Source organism: Cyanistes caeruleus, chromosome 2 (genome assembly GCF_971803275.1).
Source record: "Cyanistes caeruleus chromosome 2, bCyaCae1.hap1.1, whole genome shotgun sequence".
In the NCBI taxonomy this organism is placed as follows: domain Eukaryota; kingdom Metazoa; phylum Chordata; class Aves; order Passeriformes; family Paridae; genus Cyanistes; species Cyanistes caeruleus.
This window is the reverse complement of record NC_141702.1, coordinates 2,692,943-2,703,833: the sequence shown is the minus strand read 5'-3', so window position 1 is coordinate 2,703,833 and position 10,891 is coordinate 2,692,943. Positions and strand designations below refer to the sequence as shown.

General features: G+C 45.7%; 1 long non-coding RNA gene across 1 annotated transcript; it reads right to left on the bottom strand.

Moving 5' to 3' along the window:
* Nucleotides 1-5,215: 5,215 nt before the first annotated feature.
* On the bottom strand, nucleotides 5,216-9,264 carry LOC111927359 (uncharacterized). The gene is made up of 3 exons (XR_002863539.2): nucleotides 8,084-9,264; nucleotides 5,439-7,050; nucleotides 5,216-5,336 (listed from the first exon to the last, which is right to left on the bottom strand). It is a non-coding gene; the product is annotated as an uncharacterized LOC111927359 (long non-coding RNA).
* Nucleotides 9,265-10,891: the final 1,627 nt, after the last annotated feature.

Genomic DNA, 10,891 nt, shown 5'->3' with positions numbered 1-10,891 from the left:
ATGCTGTTTCTAATGCACTTCATGTAATGACTCTGAAAATTGGGCCCTGAGCAACCTGGTCTAGTGGAAGGTGTCCCAGCCCATGGCAGGGGGTTGGAAGGAGATGAGCTTTAATGTCATTTTCAACCCCAACCATTCAGCGATTCCCTGATATTCTGTCATACATCTTATATAACTTTCTCTTCCTTTGTATCTCTCTTTGATCCTGTTTTATGTGCATTTGCTCATGTTTTAGGGGACTGAATCTTTCCTCAGCCCTACTTTTCGGAGGGGACTGCCACCAAACCCCAGTGGCATCGTCGATCTGCACAGTCTGGAGCAGCATGAGGCCCTGCTGGGATCTGGGCATTGTCTTCTGCATCCCATGAGAGTGGATGAGAGTGGAGCTAATGATCTGGGAATGGAGTTGGAAAACATTCCGATGCTGGGAGCTGTGTGTACTTGCTGCAGAGCTCATGCAGGTGTGCTAATGAGAGACTCTGCTCATCACAAGCCTGAGACCTTGGAGAATATTAGTAAAAATGCCAATTTGCATGTCTTGGGGTTAATTGAGGAAATCTGTGATGGAAAAATCTTGCTGTCACTTCAGAAGCCGGTTCTGAATACAAATTGTGTGTCTCCATTGGATATCGCAAAATTCTTTCAACTCCTTTGCAAACCTGTAGGAACAAGAAGGTTGCTGGCTCCCAGAAGTTTTCCTGAAAATTTCAGACATTTTTTTATCTGTGCTGACATTAGCATGGGACTCCTACACCAAGTATGGAGAATATGTGGGATCCTCCACCAAACAAACAAGAAATACTCAAACAAGAAATCTTTCTCAGATATTCCCCAGGACACGTGTTTTTCATAGGAAAAGACACATTTCTGCATGCAAAATACAAATTCTTTTCAAGTGGGGCAGCACTGTTATTTTATGCCTGTATTCTAATCCAAGTTTCTTGCATATAAAAATAATTACTGGATGTTTTTGTCTTTGCTTGAGCTAAGCAGTTATTTGACAAGATGCAGTTGTCTCATTGAGAAACAGGGAAGCAGAGAATTGGTTCATTCACCTGATCCTGATTAAGAATCAGTGCAGGTTTTTGTTATCCTGGGATCACAATGTATTTTCTCATCACCTGGTCTTCCAGGGGGGTTTCTTCCCTTCCACAACTGTTTTATTATATGCTACTATAATATAACCACCAACAGTGCAAGGCACAAACAGAAATCCCGAATATTTCTCCGTTTAATTGCAAATGTTTTGTGATGCTCTGATCATTCCATCAGCCATTTGGGGATTTTATAAATGTCTTGCTCCACATTATGTCTGTATAATTAACTGCTCTTGTTGAAACACCTAATTTTTGAAGGAGTTTATGGAGGAACACGAGGGAGAGGCATGAGTTTGATGCTGATTTTAAATGAATTATTCCTTGGTTTTCAAAGTTTGCTTTTAGTAGTTTTGACATTCAGTCTTTCTTTTTTTAAACTAGCATGTCCTTTGGAACAAAAAGATAAAAAATTAATTAGAAAAGACAAGAAAAGAGAGCAAAAAGGCCAAATTTTCCCCTCAGCAAAAGTTTCTTAAAACCGAACTCAGTGTCTGAACCTCCAGCAGAACAGGAAAGTTTTACCAAATTCCCTTCACTTTCTTTTTCTCCAGTTTCCTCGTTTGAGCATTCCGATGGGGTTGTGCGACGCTGCTGATTTCAACGTGTCGCAAGGGGTGTAATTGAAAGCAGAATTCTGCCTTGATTATGGCTCTGATACGTGCCCTTCCCAGCAGCTGGAAGATGATGAGCTCTAAAACCATGGAACCGTGCAAAGCACTGCGGATAATGCTGCGTGCCGTGGTACGGATGAGCGACAGGACACGAGGACACGGCCTCTTGCTGTGCCAGGGGAGGGTCAGGTTGGAGATGAGGAAGGATTTCTTCATGGAGAGGGTGGTCAGGAATTGGAAGGGGCTGCTCAGGGAGGTTTGGAGTCCCCATCCCTGGAGGTGTTAACTGACTGGACTGACTGGAAATGACTGGACATGGCACTCAGTGCTTTGGTCTGGGTGACAAGGTGAGGATGGGTCACAGCTTGGACTCAGAGGTCTTGAAGGTCTTTTCCAACCAAGATATGCCCTCATCTGGGGTGGGTTTCTATTTAATGCCACAGAGGCATCTGTGTGGGCAGAAAATCTTAGGATGAAACTCCCAGGGGGTGCTGGAGCCATGTCTGGGGTTGGTGTCGTTGCTCCAGTGTTTGTTGCTGCTGGACACGAAATGAGTCCCACAGACACAGCTCGAGGTGTGGTAAAAGAAAGAGAGCTTTATTTTCTTTTCTCAGTATTTATAAGTTTCTGACCACGGCCAGGGATTGGATATCAGGTTAACACCTTCCCAACCGCACTGTCTGTGAGAGATGTCCATCAAAAGACATGTATCAGAAAGAATGTATACATATCTATGTTCACAGTCACTGTCCTGGGAAAGTTTTTAGAAACTATGTCAGCAAGATCAAAAAACTGAGTTTTCACGGTGACATCTCACCCTTTTTGTTTTTAAAAAAAGAAAAAGCAAAGAAAATGAACAAAGAAGCTAACAGCATTCTAAACAATCAAAAGGAAAAGTAATAGGAAAAATAAACAATGCTCCATACAATCAGAAGGCTGTAGTTTCAGGGTGATAAGTGTTCTCTTGGGTAGTCCCAATTCTACAGGCCCAAGAGAATGCCCACAGAAGCTGGGGCTGCCCCTGGATCCCTGGAAATGTCCCAGGCCAGGCTGGATGAAGCTTGGAGCAACCTGGGACAGTGGAAGGTGTCCCTGCCCATGGCAGGGATGGGATGGGATGGGATGATCTTTAAGCTCCCTTCCAACCCAAGCCACTCTGTGATTCTGTAGAACACCCATGAAATACACAGTGTTTTTGCCCTTGCAAAGGCAAGAGATGTGGAGAGGATAAATAAAATTAATTAGTGCCTGAAATAGTAAAGACACAAACTACAATGGGGAACTGTACAATGAGGACAGGTTTCAAGATCTGTCACAAGCTGCTAAAGGAGAAATAAAAATCTATTTTTTTCACCAGGTTTAACATGGGAAAAGCAACCCAGGCAGTCGCTTTTGAAGAGAAATTAGGAACAAAAGAGAACACATGTGGTAAAATGTTATAATAGTCAGAGCCAGAAGATCCTACTCATTTCCTGTAGGAGGAAAGTCACCAAGAATTGGAAAGGGGAAAGCCCACATGATTAAAGGAAGAACAAGATTGACTTCTCCCTGACTGCCAGTCTCTGCATCGATGCTGTTCTGTTCCAAGACTCCTGTTCCCAAGGTAGTACAATCCAGCCAAAGATAAAGCTGCAGGAAGGCAGAGAAAACATCAAAGACTCACTTACTGATGTAAGAAAGAGGCAGAAAATTAAATCTCAGGTGGCAAATGAGGTTTCTACCCTTGCTAAGATTGACCAGTGAGACCACCCTAGATATAAAATAACAAGTGCAAGACTGGAAAAAATGGGGTGTTGTGGGTGTGTTTAACATGTGATACATGCAGTTCTGGCAGGGTGTTGAACTCCATTTCCACCTCTAGTCACAAAGTGGGTATGAGTTGGATGAAGCCACAGCAGAGCTGCTGCGTCCTCAAGTTTTATGGTAAAATTAATCCTTTGAAAAGACATTTCCCTATTTACTCTTTATTGTGAAATGACCTTAAAGTTTCAATGTTTTTGTGTGTATGCGTGTGTGTGTGTCAAAATCAGCTTATGTTGATGTGTTTACATAGAGTCAAATAAAAAGATGTGTAAATATTTGTATAAATAGATACTTGTACTCTCACCCATCCCATTTATATGATGGGACCCACAAATGGAACTCATTTCTTTGCCAGACCATAATTTTCTCTGACCACAGATCTGTGAGTAAATTTTCTAGGACCAGAACTAAATTTTTTTCTAGGACCAGGACTAGATTTTCAAAGGAGGCTTGCCATGTCCCAAAACCATAAAGCCATGAGCAGGAGCTGTCTCAGCACCTCTGTGTGCTGTGTTTCCTGAGATGTGCAGTGTCCCCCTGCACTGGGGCAGGGCTGGGATGGGCAGCATCAGTCTCTGCACCTTTTCTGTGGCATCAAAAGGGCACTTATTTTTTCCATATCTTATATAGGGGCCTACCCACTTTTAGATTTCACAGTCCAGGTACTGGAGACTTTGCTGTCATGAAAAAAAAATAAAACCCAACATGTTTTTTCTTTTCAAACTCAGCAAATCAGTGCTGTTACAACTAATCAGTAAATTGATGGGACGGACGAGCAGCTTTGCCCTCACGTTTCTTCCTCTCAGGGAAGGAACCCTTTTAACTCCTTGTGCTGAAGCTGTTGAGATGGGTCTCTAATGGGCCATATGTTCCTGGAGCTGCTGGGAGAGCCCTGTGACCCAGCCCTTGCTCCACCAATTAATCCCTCACCTTCCTTCTCACTGAAAAAATAAATGGGGATGAACAAAGGCCAGGGAATGGCTCTTTGCCCTGAGGTCAAGTGATACAACTGAGCTCCCTGTCCCCAAAACAAGGCTGGCCATGTCCACACCATTCACTGGGAATGAGTCCTGACCCATGGCTGTGCCTGGGGGAATTTTTGGGTCAGTGTTAGCTGGCACAGACCAAAAATAGGCCAGGGAACGTGCTGACCATTTCTCTGCCCTCACAGCCTTATAACCCAGCACCACAGGCCTCACCTGGGCCTCCCCTTACAGGCTAAAGGGCCATGTTTTCTCTAATTTAATATTCAATTGCCAAGTAAAGCTTAAAAGATTCCAGTGAAGAACAATAATGTGCTTACACCCCATCCTGGGATCAAAGCTCTTTGGAGAGATGGGGGCTGAAACTCTTCAGAGAAAGGAGGGCATAAATCCCTGGTGTCCAGCATCTTGCTAGAGAAACCCTTTCCCAGAATTAATTAAATAAAACCATCCTCCAATACTCTGGATTGTGCTGGTCCTGACTCGTTAAAACCTTCCTACCAGATTGAACTTCTGAAGTGGGATTGATGGGGGAAGCCTAAAACATGAGCCATTACAGGTTCAGTGCCCAATCGCATTAACTGGATTTAGGAATGGCACATCTAATTTAACCACTAGATCCATGAGATTTACCCAAATACCTTTGAGGGTCTGGTTCACATCTCCCCACTCCCTACCCCAATGAGACAATCACATAAATAAAGATATGGCACTGCTGGAGGCTGAGTAGAAGTGGCTTTCTCTTCACTTGTAGAAGTGGCCTTCTCCAGGCCTGTCCTGTTTCCAAGATCCACAGTGTCCCCGCAGCAAGATACCTCTTTCACCAAGACTTTCAGCTGTGCCTGGGGATATAAGGTTGGCTATCAGGAAAAGATTCCTCCCCCAGAGGAGAAGGCACTGGCCAGGCTCCCCAGGGAATGGGCACAGCCCCAAGGCCGCCAGACCTCCAGGAATATTTGGACAATGCCCTCAGGGATGCACGGGGTGGGATGGGATGGTTGGGGTGGTTGTGTAGGGCCAGGAGTTGCATCAATAATCCTGGTGGGCCCCTTAAATCTCAGGATATTCTGTAATTCCAGCTCTGTGGTTTTCAGCCTTTCTCTCCCCACCAGGAGCTGGCAGAGCTGTTGTGGGTGGGGCAGGACAAGGGGAGCCCCAGCATTCCTGGCTGTGTGACACAACGATGGGAGCTCCAACATTCCAGCCCTGGAGATGCTCCAAGAGCAGCGTCCAGACCTGTGTCCAGTCAAGAGAGCTGCCCAGCCATTGAGCCTGAGTGGCCCTGGTCCTGTCAGCTCTGTGGCACCGCTGTGGCAGCCAGAGCTCCCCCACAGCCCAGCTCCTGCAGCCCCTCCACTCCCCCAAGCCCTCCTGCAGCACAGGTAGGGCCTGATCCTAAATGCAGCAGCCCAGGGATGCACTGAGGGGACATTCCCAGCCCTTCCTGCCCTGACCCTCTCCCTCCTCCTCCTCCTCCTCCTCAGTGCCCTCAGTGTCTGACCCCCATCCTGGGCTGTGACCTCCCACAGGATCAGCCAAGCCCCCCCAGTGCCCCCGTGCCAGCTGTGGCCCGTGGGCTCAGCAGGGCATGGCCAGCACCCCTGGGTGGCCACATCTGCCCAGGGCAGACCTTTGAGAGCTCCTGTGCCAGGCCCTGGGGGCCACATGTCCCTGGGGGATCCCAGAAGTGTCCCCATGGCCATGGACACTGCAGGTACCAGGGGCAGCAGCCCTTGCACAAAAGCACCCAGCTCTGGCTGCCTGGGAAGGTGCCCCTGGCTGAACAGAGCTCCAAAGTCATCCTGAGCACAGAGCATGGCAGGACCACTGGCAGGAAACATCAGCAGCCACAGCAGCCTGCAGGGACAGAGCTGCCACCACCCCAGGGCAGCGTGTCCACACATGGCATCAGGCTGGAGAGGTGAGGGAAGAAGAGGAAGAGCTCTCTGCCCAGGGCTGACAGCAAGCACAGGGCTCCCACAGGCAGAGCTGGAGCAGAAATAGAGGATTAGGCCTTTTGAGGGCTCACATTGTTTGGGGATGGAGGAAGGCTGGTTTTGATGCTGTAGATGAAGATGTAGATGAAGATGTAGCTGTAGATGAAGATGTAGAAGATGTTGTTCAGTGTTCTGCTTTTCCATTATAACAATTTCATCCACAACCTGTTTGAGTCTGCATGGAGTGGGAGGAGAGTGCAGAGGGCCCCAGGAAATGGCAGCCAAGAGGTGCAGAAGTGTCACTGAGCCCCAAAGCAGAGCCATCAAGCCCCAAAATGCAAGAAGACATCCCCAGCCTGAGTGACTGCCAGCCGTGCAGGCAGCCCTGGAGGGGGACTGCCCTGAGGCCCCTCCCCAGGGCAACCAACCCTTTGGCATGGGAGCCAGAACATACAGGAGTTTTTGTTTGAATGTCAAATGCTTTTATTCACTTCCTGGTTTTTGCAAATGCTCCATGTTTTTCAAGACTCCTAGAATCCTAGAGCAGTTTGTGTTGGGAGAGACCTTTAAGATCTTGTTCCAGCACTGCCCTCCATGGGGACAGACTCCTGCAATATCTCTGCAAGTGCAGAAGATAAAAAGTTCTTTCAGAAATGAAAGTTGGTTTTCTCACACCAGGAAATAATTGATAGTTCTTGGGAAAATGTCCCAGGATTATCCTTAAAATTGTGAGATGTGCAATGAAATCATGGGCAGTAGTGACCTCACATTTCTGCCTGGGTAGGACACTGTGTGTATTTCATATCCTAAAGGTACAACAGTAAAATATTTCAGAACAAAAATAAATGTAATGTATTCATAATTGCTAATGTGATTGAGAATGTACATTTAAGAAATGTAATGGCATAAACCTGAAGAAATCTAATTCTGAAAGGAAGCTGTCTAAATTTAGAGTGATGTAGTAATAATTAATCCATTTAGCATTCCATACTGGTTTCAGCCCCAGAAATGACTAAACAGAGGACTGTCCCCAGCTTAGGAGGAGCAAGGAAAATGGAAGGGGTTATATATATAAATATATGGTGCTTTTTCTGCCAAGTCAAAACAGATCATCTCTGATCATCTCCAACAGAGATATTTTTTCCAGGTCAATTTGCACTCTGAGTTAGAAGAAAATACTTTCCAGCAAAGTGAGGGCTAAAGTAGACCAGTATCCCAGGTTGTTCCAAGCTCTGTCCAGCCTATACTTGGACACTTCCAGTAATCCAGGGGCAGCCAGTGCTTCTCTGGGAAACCTGTGCCTCACCACCCTCACAGGGAAGAATTTCTTCCCAGTATCTCATCTGTGGTTTCATGGGAGGTGTCCCTGCCTGTGCCAGGGAGCTGGAATGAGATGGCTTTTAGGTCCCTTCCCACCCAAACAATTCTGGGATGCTGGGATGGAGCATCTCACAAATTGTGAGGGAGCTGAAACTGTTCTGCCTCAGGGAGAGAGGATTGAGGGGTTCTTATCAATGCACACAAATAACTTAAGGGCAGCTCTCGAGAGGATGGAGTCAGGCTCCTTTAGTGGTGCCCTGGAACAGTGGAAAGGGCAATGGACACAAACCAGAATGTTTGGAAGTTCTATCTGAATGTGGGGGAAAACTTACTCTGAGGGTGATGAAGCACTGGAACAGTCTTCCCAGGGAGGTTCTGGAGTCTCCTGCTCTGGAGATATTCCAAAGGCACCTAAATGAGACCCTGTGTGACCTTCTCCAGTGACCCTGCTCTTGCAGGGGGGTGGCACTGGGTGGTCTCTAGAAACCTCTGTCAACGCCAACCCTTCTGTGATGCCATAAAGAGAGGGTCTGCTCTCAGGCCTTAGTCCTGAGGAAGAAAAAACTAAACTGCAACAACAATGAAAAATAACCAAAACAAAACCAAGCAAGAAGGAGGAGTCATTGGGTCCGTGGGACATAAATAGAAACAGAAATAAAATCCATTATGACTTCTGGCGTTTGAATCATGGTAACCATAACATAAGCAATGCAGCAGGAGGTTCTTGTTTAATTCAGTGGATATCAATGAGTTCTTCTCAACTGAATAGCATCAAATCCCAGTCCTTTTGCTTTCTGTCAATTATTTAGCCTGTTGTTTGACTATTTTTGTTCTCATTATTTATTTTTCCCCTTGCTCCTTACAAAAAACCTGGTAACTGTTCTCAAAACCTACTTAAAGTCTGAAGCAAAAAGTCGGTGAAATGTTGAAATGTCATACAGATCTCACTGAAACACACACAGTTTCATTCTCCATGAAGCTTGCAGTGAAAAGGAAGCAATTACAGTGTAGGATTGAAGACTAAAGCATCACCTGAATGTCTTGTCATGGAGAGCAGGGAACATGGAGACCCCAGAGGCAGAGCTGTCACCTGAATTGAAAGCATTCAGTGTCAAGGGACATTACCTTGAGGGACAGGGGACAAGGGAATTTTTCTCTCTGTGTTGGTCAGACATGTGAAGCTGTAGGGTGTAGGTCCAGGTGTGCAGGAGCTGGTGAATAACAATCAGGCTACACTTGAGCTGTCACTGGATCTGGGCAAGCTCTTCCCATGAAAATATCCACTGGGAAGCCCCAGGACTGGGACTATATCAGACACTGTGACAGGGAGGTCTCCTGGGGGACTGCCATGCTGGGATGAGCATGGTCCTGTTGCCTCTAAAAAGAAAAAAGCTTTGAAATCTAGAATATAATACATATATACATATATTATATACACATCCATCTATCTCACTCTGTTTGTATCAATAAGATTTTTTTTTTCACATTAAACCCTTTCTTCATACCCAGCCAGGCCTTCAGGTGCTGTAAAGTGATGTGCCAGGCTTGTCTGAGCTCTGCTGGCTGCGGACATGAAGCCACAGGGAGAAGGGAGCAGCAATGAATGCGGCTTCGCTGGAATTACGTAATTACTTTCTTCAAGCTAAAAGTATTTCGAGTGTTTGATTGCCAGTGCTACATAACAATCTGGAGTAATTATATAATTAGCAAGAAATTGCAGCTCCCATTAGGTACTTAGAAGAAGTCAGATTTAGGTTTGATTTTTTAAAAAGGTGGGAAGTTGTGCTGCACATGTGGGTTTTTTGCATAACGATATGACCTCGAAGAAGTGAGGGAGTCGATTTTTTTCCTTTCCATAAAGGAACATTTCAGTGTTCATTTAGAAAATAGATCAAGTAAGACTTGCTTGAGAAGATTGAGAAATCTAGTGAAATTGGTGATTAAAAAGTTCATTAGGATTAATTGCTTCCAATTGTTACCAGAAAGCTTGCCAGGATAGGTAATATTGGATTTCAATATCTCTCTGAATAGAACAAGACTTGGATTAGCTCCAGGGACAGTCTTCCTGGGGAGAAGGCCAGAGAGTGGTTAGGTTTGGAAAGGACCTTGGAGATCATCTAATTCCAGCTGTCATTGGAGATGGGAGAAGAAACCAGGTCTGACACCCAGATCGTGACTGTTCCCCTCTGTTGAGAGCTGCCCTTTGACACAACAGTGTTATCTGGTACTTCATACCCAGGGCTGGAGAAAAGGGCTATCACATCCCTGCCATATTGCTGATCCTGTTGTTCAAGTGATCAACATTTCATTCATTAAAGCTACTGGAGCCTTGCCATAAATATCAGCCAAATTTCCTCCCGGAGTGAGCTCCCGACTCTACCAATGATAAACAATTTTATACCAAAAAAAAAAAAAATCAACATGAGAGGGGGAAAAATGCCTATGCAGTTTCCACCCAGATGTGCAAAAATGAAGATCCTGCCTAAGTAACCTCTTTTAAAGTCTTGAGCAAGGCCCAGGAGATATAATTGATTTGGATTTTTTTAAAAGCCGGTGCCAATTTCATCAGAAAGATGCCTTGTGCAGCTCAAACCCACCGGGAGTCAGCATGAAATAATGGAATGGTTAAGTAACTTATTATGGACAGCAAGGAGAATTTGTAGCAGAAACTGTCGGCATGTCATTCCAGTGCCAGGGCAGAGAAATCAGTTCTAAAATTGATTTCATTTGGTGGTGATGCAAAAAAACAACAGTGCCAGACAAAGGGAGATGGGGCAAGTGGAATATTCCTGTTGTAACACCGAGCTGCTGAATGGGGAGAGAGCAGTGAAACAATGGGTGAGGAGGGAAAATGGCTTGAAGAGCTGCATGTGAGACTGAAATCATGCTGCAAACTTTGGAAGCTCTGCTGTCACGTGGAAAAGTAATTTAATAGCCAGGCAGACAGAAGACTGAGCCTCAGCTAAATGCAGGGCTGAGCAAACCTCATTGATTTCCATGGGAGGCTGCAGCAGATGTGGGCATATCCTGCACCGGGGCCTCAAAAACATGGAGCATCTTGGCACAGGGATGGGGAGCAGCATCCCATGTGTTTAGCACCAACCTTTCCCCACCACCAAGCCCCAGCAGTGGGATGAGAG